The sequence below is a fragment of the Phocoena sinus genome, chromosome 7, assembly GCF_008692025.1.
Source record: "Phocoena sinus isolate mPhoSin1 chromosome 7, mPhoSin1.pri, whole genome shotgun sequence".
NCBI lineage: Eukaryota > Metazoa > Chordata > Mammalia > Artiodactyla > Phocoenidae > Phocoena > Phocoena sinus.
In genome coordinates, this window is record NC_045769.1 from 15296994 (window position 1) to 15319202 (window position 22209).

At 40.3% G+C, this 22209-nt stretch overlaps 1 protein-coding gene across 2 annotated transcripts in view; it reads right to left on the minus strand.

Moving 5' to 3' along the window:
• ACSL3 (acyl-CoA synthetase long chain family member 3) overlaps window positions 1–21148 on the minus strand; it is an 82354-nt gene extending 61206 nt beyond the window's left edge. The window contains exon 1 of one of the 2 annotated variants that reach the window (XM_032637058.1): window positions 20886–21148. The gene's annotated coding sequence lies outside the window, so the exon portion shown is untranslated. The remainder of the gene's footprint in view (window positions 1–20885) is intronic. The other variant, XM_032637060.1, reaches the window with a different exon arrangement.
• Between the last annotated feature and the right edge of the window lie 1061 nt (window positions 21149–22209).

Sequence of the window (22209 nt, forward strand, 5' to 3'; positions counted from 1 at the left end):
TGGCAATGCAGAATGGTACAGCCACTTTGGATGACAGTTTAGCAGTTTCTTACAAAACTAAACATACTCTTACCGTATGATCCGGCAACTGATCTCCTTGGTATTTACTCAAATGAGTTGAAAATGTATGTCTAGACAAAAAAGCTGCACACAACTGTTTATAGCAGCTTTATCTGTAAATGCCAAAATTTGGAAGTAACCAAGATGTCCTTCAGCAAGTGAATGTGTAACTGCTACATCCAGGCAATGGAATGTTATTCAGCACTAAAAAGAAATGAGCCATTAAGCCATGAAAAGATAGAGGAAACTCAAATGCAGATTACTAAGTGAAAGAAGTCAATCTGAAAGGTTACATACTATATGATTCCAACTATATGACATTCTGGATAAGGCAAAGCTACGGAGACAGGATTGGGACTACTGAGACAGCAAAATGTTGCCTAGGGTTAAGGAGAAAGAAGGGATGAACAGGCAGAGCAGAGAGGATTTTCAGAGCAGTGGAACTACTCTGTACGATACTATAATGGTAGATATACGACATTACATATTTGTCAAAATCCATGGAACGTACAACACCAAGAGTGACCTCTAATGTAAGCTGAGGACTGTGCGTGATAACAATGCGTCAGTGTAGGTTCATCGATTGTAATAAATGTACCACTCTGGTGCAGGACGCTGAAACCGGGGGAGGCTGTGCATATGGGAGAACAGGGGATACATGGGAAATCTCACTACCTTCTGCTCAATTTTGTTGTGAACTTGAAACTACTCTTAAAAAATAAAGTCTACCTTTTTAAAAAAGGTATATCCAAAACTTTTATAAAGTATGTTGAGTTTTTTCACTCACTGTTATGATGGTCAAGGAGAATTAGTAAGTTTTATAATACTATTTCACTGTATATACCATACTTTTGTATATCATCTCAATGATTTTCTCAATCACTTTCAAAGCAGATAGGTTAGCAATCACTACAGTTACTTAAAAAAATATATTAACATCAGTCCAAACTCACAGAGCTAGTAAGTAATGGTTAAGTATTTTGAGTCAAAGTTCAGCACACCACTGCCTCACTATTAATTTCCTCATTCGCTACAAGGCAGCCAGATGTACTTTAAAAGGGACAGGCCTTAAAACCAGATATATGTGGGTCCAAAATCCCGGCTCTGTTTTTTGATAGCTATGATTCTAGACACATTCATTCGTTTCTTCATTCATCTATCCATCTGTCCATGGGGAGTGAGGGGGGCATCTTATCAATTTACTTATTTCTTGTGCCAGTTTACTCATTATGTAAGTGAGGACAGCAACAACATATATGAACAATACATATCCATATTTGTCGAATTTCTATAAATAGAAGGCAACGCAATAGAAAAAATGGGCTATGTACATTCAGAGAAAAAATCCAAACGCCTATTAACTTTGAAAAAACAGGTCAACATCACTAGTTATCCAGGAAATGCAAATTAAAACAATATAATTTTCCCCTATCAGATTTCTTTTAATGAAAAAAAAATCACAAGTATTGGCAAGGATATAGGAAACAAGATCGCTCTTGGCATTATTAGGGGAAGTGCAGCCACTTTGCAGAGCAATTTGGCAGCAAAAGCTAAAAATGTAAATTCCTATGACTTAGTGAATCCCTTCTGAGTAATTTGCCCTGGAGAAGGTTTGACACAGGTGCATGTTTACTTTACCTTGTTTTGTTTTCTAATATGACAAGTCCTAGTATTCAATTGACCCTCAATAATTGCTGAATCTCTTCAACAAAGATTTAATGATCCATTCATTTTTGGCCAAGGAGGCAAGAAGAGAAGAAACTGCAGGCAGTAATAGTATTTGGAAAAGCAGAGGTATTCAAGAAAAGGGCAATTTAAGAAAACTCTAAGTATTTGTTGTAGGCTGATTAACGACCTCAAAGGTATCAGGTCCTAATCCCTGGAACCTGTAAATGTTACCTTATTTGGAAAATGGGTCTTTGCAGGTGTTATTAAATTAAGGCTTTTGAGATGGGGAGACAATCGTCGATTACCCAGTGGGCCCTAAATGCCATCACAAGTGTCCCTGTAAGACAGAAGCACTAGATTTGACATACACAGTGAAGATGAAGCAAAGAGATTTGAAGACGCTGGCCTAGAAGCCTTGAGTGGAGCAACGGACTGCAGCAGTCCCAGAAGCTGAAGAGGCTAGAAGAGCTAGAAGAGGCGGGAACAGCTTCTTCTCTAGAAGGAGGGAGCTCAGCCCTGGCAACACCTTGATTTCAGCCCAGTAATGCTGATTCAAACTTTTAGCTTCTATTAACTATGAGAATAAATTCCTGTTGTTTTAAGCCACCAAGTTTGTGGCATGACAGCAGCTCTAGAAAACACTGTACCTCACTGCCACTGCCCTGTGTGCCACGCTAAGTGGTTTAGACATTATCCAGATCTCTGAAGACCCATTCAGATTTTTATGCAAGTGAACGGGATAATCAGATCTGTTTCATGTTAAATCTAGTGCCAATGTTTAGAATGTATTGATGGAAAAAAACTAGAAACAGGAAGATGTATCAGAACCAAAAATCCAGACAGAAGATAAAGCTCTAGATCACCAGATATTTGAGGGAAAAAAATCACAGTGAGAGATGAAAACAAAAAGTGTGTGTGAGGGGGGTATGAAATGGAGACAGACAATGTAGGAAACACTTTAAATATGCGAATGTAATTAAAATTCTCAAAGGGATAAAAGAGACCATCCTGTTGATGAAACAAGAATAGTATGGTATACAGAAGGACTGAAAATAAGAAAAAGCTCTTGGAAGTTAATAACACCTGAAAATAAAAGTCAATAGATGTATTAGAAAATGCGGTTGGGAGTATTTTCCCAGAAAGGAAAGCAAAAGCAATGAAGTAGAGAACAGGAGGTTAAAAAGTTTTTGTTTTTCTAATTGGGTGTCAAATTAATCCCAAAGACCAAGTTCCACTAAAAGGAGTTTTAGAAAGAAAGAACAAAGAGAATGAAGAGGCAAAAATTACTGAAGTATTCTGCGATAAGATATGGCAGAGCTGATGAACACTAGTCTTCATATTGAAAGGGCCTGCTGAGTACTGAGCGGATGAATGGGGGGGAAAAAAATTAACTGAACTCTCAACACAGCCTTGTGAATTCTCAGAGCACCAGGTATAAGAATACCCTAAAAGCTTCCAAAAAACAAAAACCAGGTCACTTACAAATAAGGTGGGTCTATAATTAATCAACAAAGAAGGATATTTTTGGGAATAAAAGCATGTACTATTGTAAGATAAATTTGAAGGTATTCCAGACAAACCAGGATGTATAGCCACCCTTCCTATAAAGGAATAAGAATCATACCAGCAGCAGATGTCTCCACAGTACTGGACGCTAGAAGGCTATGAACAATGCCTTCAGACTTTTTTTTTTTTTTTTTTTTTTTTGCGGTACGCGGGCCTCTCACTGTTGTGGCCTCTCCCGTGGCGGAGCACAGGCTCCGGACGCGCAGGCTCAGCGGCCATGGCTCACGGGCCCAGCCGCTCCGTGGCATGTGGGATCCTCCCGGACCGGGGCACGAACCCGTGTCCCTGCATCGGCAGGTGGACTCTCAACCACTGCGCCACCAGGGAAGCCCTGCCTTACAGACTTTTGAGGGAAATTTTAATCCAGAACTCTACTCCCATCTACATTCCTGATCAACTGCAGGTAGAATAAAGACATTTTCAGACACGCACAGACTCAGAAAATTTAATTCCACAAACACACTCTGCCAAGAAATTACTTTAAAAAGTCTTCCACCGTGTGCGTACACTCTTGGTAAAAGTTAGAGATAATTTTTAAGCCAGAATTGGTCTAAGTTTTGTAATCTATTTCATAAGAGCTATATCCCACAGCTTAAGTAAGGGGTCAGTCCCACAAGACTGTTCCCCACTTGGTAGTTACAAGTTTCTGGCCAGCTATAAATAGGGATTCCCACAAACCCCTCCTCAGGCTCAATAACTTACTAGGATGGCTCAAAGAACTCAGGAACACTCTTTACTTATGTTTTCCAGTTCATTATAAAGCATACAACTCAGAAACAGACAAACAAAGAGATGCACAGGGCAAGGGATGGGGAGGAAGGTATGCAGCAGAGCTTCCAAACCCTCTCCAGGTGTGCCGCCTCCCCAGCACCTGGACAGAAATGCTCACCGTCCCGGAAGCATACTGAATATCCCCTTGTTCAAGAGTTTTTATAAAGCTCAGTCTCCAGCCCCCTCACTCCTTGCAGGAGGTCGGTGAGTAGGGCTGAAAGTTCAAACCTCTAATCACTTGGTCTTTCTGGTGACCAGCTCCATCCTGAGATGCTCTAGGGACGCCATCCTAAGTCACTTCATTAGCGTAAACTAGGGTGTGATCCAAAGGAGCTTTTACGAATAAAAGGTACTCCTAACAATCAGGAAATTCCAAGGGTCTCAGGAGCTCTGTGCCAAGAGTGGGGACAAAAACCTTATATATCTCTTGTATTATACTACAGAACTCTATTAATATCATTATTTATATTAACAGTTTAAGTGGGACAGAAAGGTGTAATCATGTCAGTATATGTTTTTTTTAAGTATTTAAGAAAAATAAATATTATTAACTTTGGCCAAAACAGCTAATTTCTCCCTCCCCCAACCCCTACCTCTGGCCAGCTACCAATCTGTTCTCTGTATCTATGACCTTAGCTTTTGTTTGTTTGTTTGTTTGAAGATTCCACATAAAAGAGAGATCATATGGTGTCTATCTTTCTCTGAGTTATTTCACTTGGTATAATGCCCTCAAGGTCCATCCATTTTGTCAAAAATGGCAGGATTTCATTCTTTTTAATGCCTAATATTCCACTGTGTATATATATGTCTTCTTTATCTATTCCTCCACTGATGGACACCTTAAGTTGTTTCCATATCTTGGCTATTATAAATAGTGCTGCAGTGAACATGGGGATGCACATATCTTTTTGAATTAGTGTTTTCATTTTCTTCAGATAAATATCCAGGAGTGGAACTGCTGAATTATATGTTAGTTCTATTCTCAATGTTTTGAGGAACTTCCATACTGTTTTCCATACTGGATGCACTGATTTACATCCCCATCAACAGTGCACAAGGGTTCCCTTTTCTCCACATCCTTGTCAACACTGTTATTTCTTGTCTATTTGATAACTGTCATTCTAGCAGGTATGAGGAGATCTCGCATTGTGGTTTTGATTTGCAATTCCCTGATGAATGATGATGTAGAGCATTTTTTCACTCATCTGTTGACCATCTGTATGTCTTTGGAAAAATATCTACTTGGATCTTCTGTCCATTTTTCAATCGGTTTTTGTGGTTGTGTTGTTTTTTGTTTTGTTTTGTTTCTGCTGTTCAGTTGTATCAGTTCTTTATATATTCTGGATATTAGCCCCTTATCTGATAGATGATTTGCAAATATTTTCTCCCATTAAGTAGGCTGCCTTTTTTGTTGATGTTTCCCTTGCTGTGCAAAAGTTTTTTAGTTTAATGTAGTCCCACCTGTTTATTTCTGCTTTTGGTGGCAGATTCAAAAAATTATCACCAAGACCTGTCAAGGAGTTTACCACCTATGTTTTCTTCTAGGAGCTTTATGGCTTCAGGTCTTACACTCAAGTCTCTAATCCATTTTGAGTTAATTTTTGTTTACGGCATAAGATAGCGGGTCCAGTTTTATTCTTTTGCATGTGGCTGCTCAATTTCCCCATCACCGTCAATTATTAAAAGGAACTTCTTACTCAGAAACAAAAGAAAACTTCAACTTAATAAAAGCGTATCAGAAACCAATAGCAAACATCAGACTCAAATTTCCATTAAAGTCAGGAATTAAGACAAGGAGGCCAGTTGTGACTATAATTATTTAACACTGTTAAAAAGGCTCTAGCCCTGTAGTCATTAGCCACATGGAGCTACTTAACACTTGAAGTGTGGCTTGTCCAAATTGAGATGTGCTCTAAATGTAAAATACACATGGACTTGCAAAGACTTAGTGTGAAGAAAATGTAAAACATCTCATTAATCATTTTTATATTGATTATATGTTGAATATACTGGATTAAATAAAATATATTAAAGTTACCTGTTTCTTCTTTACTTAAGATACCTACTAGAAATGTAAACTACTACAGATATGGTTCGCATTTGTGGCTCTAGTTGCATTTCTTATGGACAGCACTGCAGTCTAGACAATGCAATGATGAAAAAAAGAAATGAGGAATAGGAATACTGGAAAAGGAGAGACACAATAATCACTGTTTGCAGATAATTAATGTCTGACAAGAAAATCCAAAAGAATCATCTGAAAATTATCCAACCAGAGAGAAAGTTCATTAAGATATCTGGATACTAGGTAGACAACAAAAACCAATCATTTTCCTATACAGTAGTAATAACCAGTTAGAAAATAAAAAGGGAAAAGATTTTATATATGTGTGTGTGTGTGTGTATATATATATATAAAATACTACTGATAGACACTAAAAGACTTGCATACATGGAAAGACAGACTAGGTCCCAGGTAGAAAGGATAACTATAACTCCACCAAAATTAACCTATAAACCAAATACAATCCCAATCAAAATCCTACTAGGACTTTGTCAATTTTGTATGGTTAGTTGATATACTAGTTCCAAGGTTTATCTAGAAGAAACATTTTAAGATTAACTAAGAAAATTTGAAAACAAGAATACTTAGCCCATACCAGCCTATTAGATGCCAAAACTAACACTAACTGTTCTCGTACAGAATTGTAAAAACTAGAAATAGTCATGGGACATTTACACTTAATGATGGTGGCGTTTCAGATCAATTTGTGAAGGACAGATTATTCAATAAATTAAACAGCATCAAAGTAAAACCAGAATTGAGCCAATGGCTGAATGTGAGTCCTAGAAAGATGAGGAACACATCCCTGAAACAATCAATCAGCCTAGCAATACCTCTCTTCCACAGCTCCCATGTCCCAAAAAGGATCTGTTCCTAAGTCTTTTTTCTCATTATAAAACCATCTCCAGTGCTATCACGGTAGCCTACACATCCCACACTGCCTGGCCTACAGCTCTGTTGGGAAGAGAAGCACTGGTTCCGTTTGAACTACGCCACTTCACGCCCATCCCTACCCCAGCTGACTATGGCAAACACAGGCATCCACAGGGATCCAGGAGCCTATGACCAGTGAGTCCTGTAACGAAAGCACTGATGTGTTGGTTCACTAATATTCTCTCTAGAACCCGGAACTGGGAGTGAATTAAAAGAATTTGATAGAATTAAAAGAAACTGAAAGGCCTGCCAAAGTAAACTCATTCTTTAAGATTCAGCTGAAGCCTCCATGTGAAGGCCTCCCTGGTCCCACAGACAAGAGCTAACTCAATCCCTCTGTGCCCCATTTCCACCCTCCACTCCTGCCTGACACACAGAGGCATGAAGGGGCAGAGAACAAGGAATCACAAGTAGCTTGAGATCGTTGGAACACAGGAAATTGAGGGAAGGTAGAAATGAAAATGGAATAGAGGAATATGTTGCAGAGACAGGTTTTAATAAGCAAGGCACTTGACCAAATTTGTTTTTTCAGAATGACTACTTGGGTCAACAAACAGAACAAACCACAAAAGATTCCCGGTATGTAGTTATTACAATAGCCCAAGCAAAGGATGATGAGGTCCAGGGTTTAGGGCAGTAGATACAGAAGTAGGAGGACCAACTGGAGAGACTTTTCTGAGGTAAAACCAATAGGATGTGGTGAGATGTGAAGATTAATCTTTGAAGATTAAAGTCAACACTTCTAGAATATTGGATGACTTGCAATAGATATGAGGAATACAGGAAGAAGAACAGATACATATGAGTACGTGAGTACAGAGTAGGATATTAAGTCTGTGGAAATGGCCAGAAAAGATAGTCACAATATTGTCAGAAATACAAGACTGGGGCTCCAGACAGAACTGAAGATGTAGATTTTAGAATCATCACTGACTCTAACCATATTAGAGTTGAAGCCATGGAATCCCTCAAAAATAGTATACTCAGTTATAAGATAACAGGATTAAAGACAGTTATTATAAAAGCCAGCTAGAAGGGTAAAGAAACCAAGAGCATGTCCTAGAAGCCGAAGGCAGACATAAGGGTCAATGAGGGCATGGTCAGGAGTGTCAAAGGCTACAAGTGGTTATGATATTAAAGTACAACAAGCAGCTGGCCTGGCCCGAGACAATCCATCATACTTTCTTGCTTTCTTTATCACATAATTTTTAAATTATATCTATACCTATTACTCAACCAGTGAGCTACTCAAATGCATATCAAAAGCAAGTCTACTCTTTCAGAATTCCTGAGCTCCCACTAAATAAGTGTACACTGGTCATTTTGATGTCAGGTTTTTGGCCTTCCAAAATTTTTCTGGTATTATGCTCAAATCTTTCAACTCAATTTAATAAACATTTACTGAGTATCTCATGTTCATTGTTGTGCTAGGTGACAGGGATGCAAAGATGGATTCTAACAACAAACATGAGTATCTTCTATGTGCTGGGAACTGGATGTGCATCAGTAAATAACAAGTATCCCCGTCCTCAGAGATGCTTACTACTTTCTACGTTAAACAGCTACTCTCCCTTAAAGGAGCCCAAAAGAAACACATTATGTTTTAGACTTATCTAAAAAGAAAAGATAGCAAATACATTTATTTCATAAAGCAATTTGAAATTGAGAGCATGAAACACAAAACTGTAATTAATCACCTATAGTTAACAAGCCTGTCCTCTGGCATCATACAATATAAACAAACATTAAGTTAGACATACACAGAGCCAGCTCTCAGTTATCTGTGGGTAAACTACCCATGCATATCAAGAGCAATTCCCTAACACTGACTCACTTTTCTGGGTTATGTCCCACCCAAATTTCTACCATGTAATCTTCTAACACTGAGATAATGTAAGAATATACAGTTTAAAACTTTCACAAAGTAACTCAAATCATTACCCATGCCAGATTTACTATGTCTACCATTTTTCAAATGAACTTGCAGAGACATGCTCCCTAAATCTGATACCCTTCATTTCCCAGAGCCAAATAACCCAAGTTCTTCAACCCCATCCCCAATTCATCTATATATAATGCTGCCCCCAAACTAATAAGCCTCCAAGCATGGGCCTAGCTTTTATCTACTAGCTCATGGTCTCTAAACTTTAAGGATCACAACCAAGCCCCTTTTGGTAAAACTGCTGGCATTCCAAACATGTGTACCTTTAACACTGTACATATGTGTTATTGTTCTAGCATACTATACACACCACAAATCATGCATAAAATATGGACATTTTTTTAAAATTCTAACGTTTTCTTCCAGCACTGCAGAGATGACTTGCATGCACACCCCAGAGCACACGTTAACACTGCAAGACAGAGACCATCCTTATCTTAAAGAAATTGACACTTGGAGGTCATCTGCTGTGGTTGCAAAACTAAAATGAGGTGGAGTCAGATTTGGGAATTCAAGTGCCAGTGTGGTCGTAAAGCTCAAGCCCTGCATCACTCCCCTCTATCACGCCAATCTCACTCCTTATACTTGGGGTCCCATGAGCTCCCCTCTCTGACCTCACACCTCACTCCCAACCAGCTACTACCTCTCACAACCCTCCCACCTCAAGATGTTGGAGAAAACAGGTATTCTTTTTATGCCTCAGAAAGTGATTTACAAATAAACATTTTGAATTTCTAAGGAGACTACTATGCGGGAGAGTCTAAACAGGCATCAGGTTAGAAGTCAGGCCTAGTTTCAGAGTCAATGATGAGTACAAATTCCTAGACTCTAACACACCAGCAACGTGGAAAGTTTCAGTACGAAAGGAAGATGACTTACGGAAGTATTGTGAATATGTAACAAATAATAATTCCATGTATTATGGTCCACGTGGTATAATTGCAATTAATGTCAAGTACAGTTCTAAGATTAATTCATTCTGGTTCATTCTGGTTTTCCATGGAACTAAAATAAACTCCTTACTTCATTTTAGAAAGAACTCGACTACCCCAAGTTTCCCCCAAACAGGAGGTAATAAGTTCAGAGATCAAGTCAGTTTCCAAAGAGAAGAGAAAGATTTCTGATTGTTTTAATGTTACAGTAAAAAAAAAAAAAAAAAAAAAAAAGCCAAAGTCAGGGTCCAGAATGAGGATCACTTCAATCCTGATGAAAGTAAAATAAGTAAAAAATAAGAAACTTCTCTGGTTGAAGTAGGAACTTTTCATAATTCTGGCCAAAGTGATAACTGAGTATTTTATAACCTAGAAACAGCAATGCAGAAAAATGAACTGTTTTATGCCTACAATACCAATTTAGAAGACAACATTCTAAAGGTTACACCTATGCAGCAGCCAGTGCAGTTAGTATCTAATAAAATCCATTAAAATACCCCAGTGAATTACAAGTAGTAAACACATAAACACACACAGAGGGGGGAAACACACAAAGCTAACTGATAAAGTTTCAAAGAAGCCTAAGAAAGAAACGTGGCAGAAATAGAGTAAGTCCTAAACCAAGAAAAAGGAAGAGGTGGAAAGGGAGGTAAAAGAAAAAGAGCACTGATGGAGAAGCAGCTCACAACAGTGTTGAGCAAGGTTTACAGACAAGGAAACTGAGCTCCACAAGGGCTAAACGGCATGGGCAGTGCCACACTGACAGTCAAGCAGCAGGGTTAGAAACAACTCGGGCCAGACCCTGAACGCTCCTCCTGTAACAACTCAGAGCCCACATGGTTCTCTTCACTTGCTGGCTGCCCAGTGTCCCTTCCTATTCCTACTACCTTCCATTCATTCAACAATTACAGCTGACCCTTGAACACGGGGTTTAGGGGCGCCAACCTTCCATACAGTCAAAAATCCGGACATAATTTTATAGTCAGTCCTCTATATCCACAGTTCCACATCCAGGGATTCAACCAACTTTGGATTGTGTAGTGCTGTAGTACACATTTAGTAGGGGGGGGGGATCCACAAGTAAGTGGACCCGCACAGTTCAAACCCATGTTGTTCAGGGGTCAACTGTACTTCCTGAGTAGAAGGAATCAATAAATAAATGAGTCTTAGGCAAGGTCTTTAATTGTCTCTGTCCTCCAAATCTCTGGTGTTTTTGCTTCTCCGCAGGGATGTGACTTATCCTCACAGCTTCTCTAGTCCCCCGGAACAGGTGATTTCTCAATTTTATTTGTCATCCTTGCTCTTCCCCAACTGCCCTGGACATCCCCATTTGAGTTCCTCTACCTCAAACTCAACTATTTTTTCAAATCCAATCTTGCTCAGCTGACTCTTGGCTACCCTGGCCAACATGACCTCTCTGACCTCTGTACTGCTCACTCAACATTAACCACATCCTTTATGTATCTTGAACACTCTCATCCTTAAGGAATTAGTATTCCTTAGTCCCCTTTAAGTGATGTATGCTTTTTACTTATATAGATGGGTTTGGTCACATGCTAGACTCAGAATACCTTGTTACTTCTTACCAAAAAACTGCTTCTGAAGGACAGAAAAAATCAAAATGCAACAAAAACAAGAAACAAAGAGGCACAAGGAAACTTTTGGAGGTGATCAATATGCCTATTACCTTGATTGTGGTGATGGCTGCACAGGTGTATGCATGTCCAAACTCAAATTGTATACATTAAATATGTGCAGATTTTTATACATCAATGAAAGGACAGAGAAAGGAGGAAAGAGAAAAAAAGGGAGAATAGAGAAGAAAGAAAAGAGGAAAAAAGAGAAGATAGAGGGAGGCAGAGAAATAACTAACAACTAACATATGGGTCAACCGTGTACCCTAAACTACTACCTGTCATCTCCCTCAATCCTTGTGATAGCCCTGCAAAGTAAGAACATCTTTATGTTACAGAAATTGAAATGGAAGGCTGAGAAAGGTTAAGGAATCAGATCAAATTTACACAGCAAGTTTTACCCACATATATGGCAATGATTCCTTCGCCACTCAACACAAAGTTGATGACCTAAAACAGTATATTTAGAAATGCTACCTGAACCATTATCGAGGTCATATTCAAAAGATGTTTAAAACTAATACGGAGATTCTTCAGTTACCCGACTGAGAAGTACACCATGTCAACCTACTTTCAGGGTGCTTTATATACACTTCCAGAAAACTAAAGCACAAGGTAAATCCTAAATTATTGACGTTAAAATATAATAAAATCTACTTAATGTCCCTCAGTTTACAGTTTACTATTTACAATATCTCTTCCCAATCTCCATTAACCAGAGGTTACAATACATTAGACATTTCCTTGAAGTGTATTTGTCTATGTAAGGATGACGCTGCTTCAAAAGGCAATAACAAAAAGTGAGTGGATGAACTTAGAAAATACTGTATATTCTAAAAATAAATAAATTTAAAATAGTTAATATTTACTGAGTGCTGACTATGTGCCAGGAACTTATCTCATATAAATCCTGACAACAATATATAGCAGATTTTCTTATTATCCGTTTTTTACAGAAGAAATTGAGGCACAGAGAGGTTAAATAAGCTGCCCAAGATCACACAACTAATAAGCCAGAATTCATTTCCAAGAAAACGTAACTCCAAGCCCATGTCCCTACCCACCAAAATTACAATGGAAAAAGGCACATTTTAGAGGAAAATTCTTAAACAGGCACTCAAATACAGAATTGGCTAAATCAAAAGTAGATTTATAAAAATTTCCCAAAAGGAAGGACACATGTGAATTATCCCTACAGCCATTTATGGAATTTAAAAATGAAACAATATTAGATATATATCTGTAAAATTATCTACTAAGAACAAAAAGGGAAATAAAAATGAAAGTAAAACAATTTTAAAGTAAATTAGCTAAACTGAGATGTACCCAGTCATGAAACTCAACTGATGAAACCACATAGATTAAGTGATACTGATTGAAAAAATAGGATGCTGCATAAGAATACATACAATGCCATCTATATCAAGTTTAAAAATACATAAAATACTGTACACTGTTTAGGGATACATCCATATGTAGTAAAATTGCAGAGCAATGGATATGAATAACGAACACCAAATTCAGATTAGTGGTTAACTGGAGGATTTGGGGGAAGGAAGTGGGTTTCTTTAACTGGATTAAATAGTACGAAATATTTCTCAGACATACAGAAAGCAGGTCTCCTTTCTTTTTTTTCTTAAGAAAGAAAAGGAAAAAAATGGAATTAGCAGATTACAGAACCCAAAATTGCTTTATATTCCTGATCCAAAAAATGCTAAAAGGGCAATGTTAATGATTCCTATGTAAGAATGTTAAAGGAGAATGTATCCTGATGTATTTACGTTCAAGTTCAAGAAGAAAATTTTAGTTAAATTCTCTCAATTTAGTTCGTTACTCCTCACATTCTCCTCTGTAAAAACAGGGCTTTTATTGGGGGGGGAGGAGGTAAGTTATGTGTAATAAAAATAGATAAACTGTCATCACAGCTCCCTTCCAGGTATAATCATGCCTTCAGAGGTATATATGAACTTCAAACCAATCTGTCACCCAAGAGAGGAGGTGCAGCACCTGGGCCTTGGACTCTGGAACCTAACTACCTGGGATGAGGTACAGCACACACTTGGGCAAATCACTTAAGCTCCCTGTGCCTCAATTTCCTCATGTGTGAAATAAGAATGATTTAAAAAAAAAAAAAAAAAACTATCTCATAAAATTGAGAAGAAAATCAGAACAGCACCTGGCCAGAGGAAATACTGTAAAGGTATTGGCTATCATCTTTATTCCAAAGACCATTAGTATAGAAAAAGAAAAACCAGGCTTTGTATCAGAAAAATATTATCTAAGTGTGATTACTTTCCAAATTAAATAAAGGATAGAAAAGCTGACCATGAATGACAAACAAATGGGAAGCTTTTTATAGCAAGATAAGGTTTTTATTTTTCTAACAACATTCCTTAGTATTGTTATACCACCTCCAATGTGTACATATCTGTGTACACACACACCTGGTACAGATTCAAGGTGAAACATTCTATTCCGTCTCCCTTGTTCACTTAGCAAAAAGTCCAGTTTGTTGTAGAAAAGTGGGCTACCACCTCCACCGTGAAGTCTCCCCTTTTTCCTGCCCTGTTCTGTCTGAGCTATACCAGACAGGAGCTATGGTATATACCTCCTGCCCTGAGCTATACCCACACAGTAATGCATCTATTCTTATACCTTCTTCCCTTACACCATATAATGTTCATGCTTTCCTTTCATGAATTCTGAGTTCTTCGAGAGCAGGGACGATCTCTTTTCTTTTCTTTTTTTAAATTATTTATTTATAAGTGAATTTTTAAATTTATTCTTCATTGCTGCGTGGGCTTTCTCTAGTTGCAGCGAGCGGGGGCTACTCAAGACGTTGCGGTGAGCGGACTTCTCATTGTGGTGGCTCTCTTTGTTGTGGAGCACGGGTTCTAGGTGCACGGGCTCAGTTGTTGTGGCTCGTGGGCTCTACAGCACAGGCTCAGCAGTTGTGGCGCACGGGCTTAGTTGTTCCACAGCATGTGGGATCTTCCCAGACCAGGGCTCGAATCCACGTCCCCTGCACTGGCAGGCGGATTCTTAACCACTGTGCCGCCAGAGAAGCCCAGGGACGATCTCTTAAATCATTTTCAAATTCCCAATGTCTTGCAAGATACATACTAAAGAAATACATGAGAAAATAAATCATTGCCCCTATATATCCTCGTAATACCTTCACAAACAGGGAACTATAGTTGGAGGCAATTTATCCAAAACATTGGTTACTTAGGTATCTTCAGTTCAAAATAAAAATTAGCAGATCCATTAAGCCCACTGAATCATCCAATCATTCTTTACTCCTCCAAATGGGAAACATGAGAAGTAAATATATTTCAGTAAAAACAGCAGTTAAGATTTTAAATAAAAAGAATTCAGGCATTTAAAATGTCAGGAAGACAGAAGCAGTGCGAAAACTATTATGAAACTAAAAATAGCACGTAAGGAAGAAATCACAAGATTTAATGTTTATATTGTCCCCTTCTTCAGAAAAGAAATAAACTATAATCAGAAGTCAGATGAAAGTATATACCATATTAAGGTGGATAAAAAAATCTAGATTAAGTCACATGTTAAATCAATTTCACACAATGCTTTGTAGTGAGGTTTTCTAAAAAGACTATGTCATGAGTCAGCAAAACTTGGGCTGATTTTTAGGAATTCAACAGTTCTTGGCAATTTTCTGGAAATTGCTCAGGGCTCCATAATATGGTACTGACTCCTGTCAGGTGGTTACAGGCCCATCTTCTGTTACTATAGAAGAGGTGTCCCTCCTCCCAGCTAAGGCACAGGGCTCACGTGCTTTGGATCCCATGCCCTCCCATCTTCTCACGAACTTTGCACAAACAAGTAACACTTTTCTCATCTATTTTTGACCTCCCCCTCTCAACAGACACCCTCCCTTCAGCATTTAAATATGCTAAAAATCAGAACTCGCGGAAGCAGTTTCCGATTCTTGCTGTCTCCATTTTCCCCATCTTCTACTTACTTCTGCTCCCCATCCTACCCCTACCACCACATCAGTATCTCCTGCCAAGGTCACCCATGACCTCCAAGTTGCTAAATACAACAGATGGTACTCAATTTTCCTCACAGGGGCGTTCCACAGTATTGACAGCTTCCCCCTTGGCAGCAGGGACACCTGCTTCTGGCGGTCCTCTCACCTCCCTGGCCACTACTCCTGTTTCCTTTGCAAGCTCAGCCTCCTATACCCAGCTCCATCCCTGGCCTCTTCCTGTTCTCTTTCTAGTCTCTCCACTGGCAATCTCTACACTGATAGCGTCAAAATGGTAAATGAGTATCACTCAACATCTCCTCCTCCCAACCCATATACTACTATTAATCATCGGGTCTGGCAATTTTGCCTCTAAATCTCCATTTTCTCAATATTTCTGCTAATGATATAAGGCTCTTAAGAGGATCAAATAAGCTAAAATGACAGTACTTTAAAAAGGAAAACAACTTTAATCTGAGTATTAGTATTCATTAAATTGAAATCTCCTTGAAAGCAACGCCTTTACAAGTTCATCTTTTTACTTATTCCACATTGTACACCTAGCACGGTACTTTGCATGCAGACAGCATTCAGTAAATGTACTGCAATGAACTATTTGTATTGGCTTAATACATGTTCAACTGAAATAGTCACACATTTAATGGCTTATATTTCCCAAATCATTTGTCTCCTAAGAGGTGAGAATTTTAAGTTAAATCACTCTGTAAAATGTAAACTACACCGGATACTTTCGATAATTATAATACTACTTATCTAAAATTAGAAAAAACTGTCAACTTATTTTGGCCTAGCTTTCCTGAACACATCCAAATCCCATCCTCAGGTCCAAATCTCCCATAAGTTTCTTGCTTCCCAACTGTTCATCTGAAACGGGAAAGTTTAAGTATTACAGGAATATTTAAGCTATAAGTACCCTAAAGGCAAGGAGAATGACTTCCTGAAAAAATTCCCTCTCTCACTTTCATATCTTGCAATGTGAGCTGGAGTGACATTCTGAGTAGAAACAGACATTGAAACTAAAAGAATACTGTTGCTTAGAAGTTCTCTAACTCTTGCTTTATGTACATTTAATTACAGCCTCAGAATGCAAGATCGTCATCTAGTAATATCTCACCATATCAATTCAAAAATCTCCCCAGAAGAAAATACAGTCTCTTCAAAAAGTGGTGTTGGGAAAGCTAGACAGCTACATGTAAAACAACAAAATCTGAACATTCCCTCAAACCATATACAAAAACAAACTCCAAATGGTTTAAAGATCTGAATATAAAACACGACACCATAAAACTCCTAGAAGAGAACATAGGCAAAACATTCTTTGACGTAAATCGTAGCAATATTTTCTTAAATCAGTCTCCCAAGGGAAATGAAATAAAAGCAAAAATAAACAAATGAGACCTAATCAAACTTAAAAGTTTTGCACAGCAAAAGAAACCATAAACAAAATGAAAAGACGACCTAAGAGAGAAATATCTGCAAATGATGCGATTGACCAAGAGTTAATATTCCAACTATACAAACAGCTCATACAACTCAATATCAAACAAAACTCAAACCACCCAATCAGAAAGTGGGCAGAAGTCCTAAACAGACATTTCTCCAAAGAAGACATACAGATGGCTAACAGGCACATGAAAAGATCCTCAACATCACTAATTATTAAAGAAAATACAAATCCAAACAAACCACAATGAGGTATCACCTCACACCTGTCAGAATGGCTACTATCAAAAGTCTACATATAATAAATGCTGAAGGAGAAAAGGGAACCCTCCTACACTGTTGGTGGGAATGTAATTTGGTGTAGCCACTATGGGAAACAGTATTCAGGTACTTTAAAAGACTAAAAATAGAATCACCATATGATCCAGTAATTCCACTCCAGAAAGGATGAAAAGTCTAATTCAAAATGAACATTTGGGTACATGTATATTAGCAGCACTATTTACAATGGCCAAGACATGGAAGCAACACAAGTGCCCATCAACAGACAATTGGCTTAAGAAGATGTGATGTGTATATGCGTGTGTGAGTGTGTGTGTGTGTGTGTGTGTTTATAATATTACTCAGCCATAAAAAAGAATGAAATATTGCCATTTGCAGCAACATGGATGGACCTAGAGAATATTAAGCTTAGTGAAAAAAGTCAGACAGAAAAAGACAAATACTATATGATATCACTTGTATGTGGAATCTAAAAAATAATACAAATGAATATATATACAAAACAGAAACAGACTCACAGACACAGAAAACAAACATGGTCACCAAAGGGGAGAGGGAGGAGGGGAGGGACAAATTAGTAGTACGGGATTAACAGATACAAACTACTATACGTAAAACAGATAAGCAACAAGGATGTACTGTAGAGCACAGGGAATTATACCCAATATCTTGTAATAACCTATAATGGAATATAATGTCAAAAAAAAAAGAAAGAGAAATAAGTAAAATTAAATAAAAGGAATTTGAGAGGTAAAGAGATGCCAGTGAGGGCTTCCCTGGTGCCGCAGTGGTTGAGAGTCCGCCTGCCGACGCAGGGGACACAGGTTCGTGCCCCGGTCCGGAAGGATCCCACGTGCCACGGAGCGGCCGGGCCCGTGAGCTATGGCCACTGAGCCTGCGCGTCCGGAGTCTGTGCTCCGCAACGGGAGAGGCCACAACAGTGAGAGGCCCGCGTACCACAAAAAAAAAAAAAAAAACCAAAAGAGATGCCAGTGAAAATGTTCCCTTTCCAGATCCTGAATTTTAAGTCTGATCAATTTTCTTTCTACCGTACTGATACTGGGCAATCTTAATTTAAACAAAACTGGACTCGCTGGAAAATGCCATATAATATAGTTTATTTTACATATTCGTATATTTATTTTCTTAGTGTTCCATACCACTCTTACAAATTATTAGAAGTAAACTCATAAAAGGTAAATTTTAAAATTAGTATTTAATATTAGAGAAGACTAAAATAACATGAATGAAAAATGCCAGCTGGTATCATGGACTCAATCCTGGAACGGAAAAAAGGGCATTAGTGGAAAAACTGGTGATATCTGAATAAAGTCTATAGTTAAGAGGATAATATCAGTATTAATTTCCTGTTTTGACAAATGAACCAAGGTTATGTGACATGTTAATGTAAGAGCAAGGGAGCTGGGTTATGGTATACAGGAATATTCCATATTTGCAACTTTTCTGTAAATCTCAAATCATCCCAAAATAAAAAATTTAAAAATATATATATAGTACCCAGTCTAGTCAACAAGCACTACTGGTCACCCACCATCTAAGGGGAAAAACAAAAAAACCTCCCTAGGCTAGGTTTCCATCTAAATCACAATCCTCTACATAATATTCGTTCACACACTACTTGTCCTTCATTACACATTACACATATCATAATTTGTAATTATATATTATTTGTATGAGATTTGCTTCATGTTTGTTTCCTCCGTAAAGGCAAAGCTCACATCAGTTCTGTTCACTGCTGCATTCTTAGCACTTTACGTGGTGCCTGACATAGAATAGGAATTAAAGGCTCTAAGTGAGCAATTAATTGAAAGAGGAATGGTTAATTTAAGCAGAACCAGACAGCAGAGGAGCACAGAAGCAATGAGAAAAATGTTGGGGCTTTAAGATCTGACTTCCCAAACCAGACAGGGATTGCTCCTTCCCATCCCCTCCTTCCTTCCTTCTTTCCTTCAAGGACATGACTCAGAATATTCCAGCTTTAAATCAACCAGTGCAAACATCTTACAAACCCAGTAACTGAGACCCAAAGACACTAGGTGACCCACACATCCAGTGGATCTCTGCTCTACACCCAACACTGCCATTCTACAGAAGCAACTCTTTCTGTAGAAAAAGAGAGAAACCAGGAAAAGTCTGAAGGGAAAATGCCAGAGTGACTAAAGAAGCCTTACTCATTCCTAAGGGTGAGAAGTGCATGGGAAGACGCCAGAACACAAAAGAAAAGAATAAAGTCTGTGCGGCACACTCCCGTGTCACACCTCCTCCGCCCTGTAATAACCTACTAATACACTTTCAGGAGCACCTCAGCAGCACCCTTCAACTCTCGGAACTAATCTGGGGAAACAAAAAAGGTTATCATCAAACTACAGCTCTCCTGGCCACTCAAACAAAAATCCACGGTGACAACTATTCAGCCAGCCACCAAGGAGTGGCAGCATACTATAGTGCTTAGATGTGAACGCTCTGGATTTTCAGACAGGCGGATCTGAATCCCAGCTTCTCCTCTTACTTGCTGTGATCTGGGGGCAAGTTAATATAGCCAAACGGCAGTTTCTCCAGCTGTAAAATGGTAATAACCGCCACCCTAGTGGGTTGTTAACAGTTTCAGAGATACTATACAGAAAGCTCTTAGCACAACGCCTGCAATGTTATAAAGGCTCAATAAGTGTCAGCTGTTTGTCATCTTATTCGGCTATAATCACTTTCACGAGGCCTATTCTCTCTCTAACGTCCATATAATTTCAAAGACGTTGTTCTACCCTATTTTTGAAGGGCCATATACACAATAGCTTCGAGCACATTTTCTAAATCCAGCCTGGACAAACCAGTTCTATGTCTCTGGGCCTCAGGTTCCTCATCTGTGAAACGGGCCGGATCATCCCTACCCCACTGGGCTGCTGGTAGTGAGCACTCTCTCGGTGTTACACATTCCACTACTGCTGTATAATTAAAACGCACCTAGGGAAAATAAACCTTCAACTCCCAACCCCAAAACAACAGTATTCATCCCCGCCCCATCACCACCGGTCGTGGCCTGAACAAATACCAAAGTCGACCCATCTCACACCCCCAATTTCTCCTCACACCCCGCAGCAACCCACCCCCCCAGTGTGGGTTTCCGAAACCGCAGGGCTCAGTTTCCTCCCAGCGACGGCGTCAGAGCCGGGCTAGTGAAAGCTGCCAATTCCCCAGGCCACCCCGCCCCCAAAGCGCCGGGAGAGACCCCGCGCAGCCTTCCTCCCCCGGACAGCGCGGCCGCCCGGGCTGCGGTTCCCCCAGCTCACGTGGGCCCTGCGGCCCGGGCCCCACCTCACCCGCTTCCCGGACCCCACGGGCGCGCCTCCCACACACGGCGCGGGCCGGCCCCAGAGGTCGCACCGCCAGCGCGCACACCCTCGGTGCCGGGCTCGGCGGCCACGTCGAGGAGCCGGGGCCTCCAGGCCGGCCGCGTCCCTCCCCCAGGCCCGGGCCGCCTTCGGGCCCAGCCCGGCCGCACGCGGAGGCCCCGCCGCCAACACGGCCCTGCCGCTCCCACCACAGGCGCTGCACTCACCGCGACGGCGGAGCTCCGGTTCCTCCGGCCCATGCAGGCCTGGCTGTGCCCCCAGAGCATTCACGCCCCGGGCCACCTCCTGGGGACCCTGACGCAGCCTCCGCGGTCGCACTGCGAGAGGGCGGCGGTCGGCTGCCCGGTCAGCGGCCGCGCCGACTCGTCTCAGCCCCAGCACTCGCAACTAGCGCAGCGTGGCGCCCCAGCGCCTGCAGACCAGCGTCTGTTGAGCCGAACCGCCCAGGACGCGCGCCCCCGGCCGGCGCTCGTTGCATATGCAGAGAGGCAGCAGCCCATTGGCCCGCGGGCGGTGGCGCGTGCGGGGCTGGGCCTATCGAATTCCGGCCGGGAGCGCGGCGCGGGCGGCCGGGGGCGGGGCGGGGTTACTATGGGTCATTCGCCCGAGCCGGGGAGGACGGGACCCAGCCGCAGCCGGCGCGGGGCGGGGACAGGTCGGCGGGGAGGGACGGGACCACTGCGGCCGGGGGAGGGGAGGGGAGCCAGTCGGTGCGGCCACGACATGGGCGGAGATGGGGCGGGGCCGGCCGGGTCTGCAGGAGGGCAGTTCCTGGGGTAAAAGACCACCGCCTTGTCTCCCGAAAAAAGAACTAGAAAACGCAGATATTGCTGTAACGCATAAACCTTAATATAGGTCAGGAAAAAAAATGCGCGTTATTATTTTCATTCTTAATTGGATTACTTGTTTCGTTCTTGCACAAATTTGTCAGATTTTGTAAAATAAAATGATTTTTGGAAATGTCTGAAGCGAGAGGGTCTCAAAAATTCAAAGCATGTTTCTTTATTGTCTCTTGTTTTGGCCTTACCGAACCCAGCAAATAACCCATCTCCCCTCAGTGCACTCACTACTTATACCAGATTGATATTTGTTTTCAAATGATAAAGTTGACCCCAAATTATTGTCTTTGGACGTTCTTTTTATGAAGCTAAAAGAGTTCCTGTGTTTTAAAGTTTGCCATTATATTTCACTTTAGACACTACAAAAAGGAAAAAAACATAGAGTGCAGGTAGACTGCCTTACTGCAAGCAAACGAACCAAAACACAAATGACTAAAACAACAAGTACAATACACTGTAAGAAAGATGGCTTTCATTACCCAAGCAGCAGTGGGATTTTTTTCTTTAATCCAACATATTATTTAGTTGGTCCGTGGACAAAGTTACAACATTAAGTCAGATTTGATACCACAGGAAATAAAACATTTGGAGGGGTTTATTTTGTTTTGAAGTAATGAAGGAGCTAGAAATAGCTACTTGAATAGTAAACCTCGATGCTATGCAAAACTTGTCTTTAAGTAGGTGAAAGGTG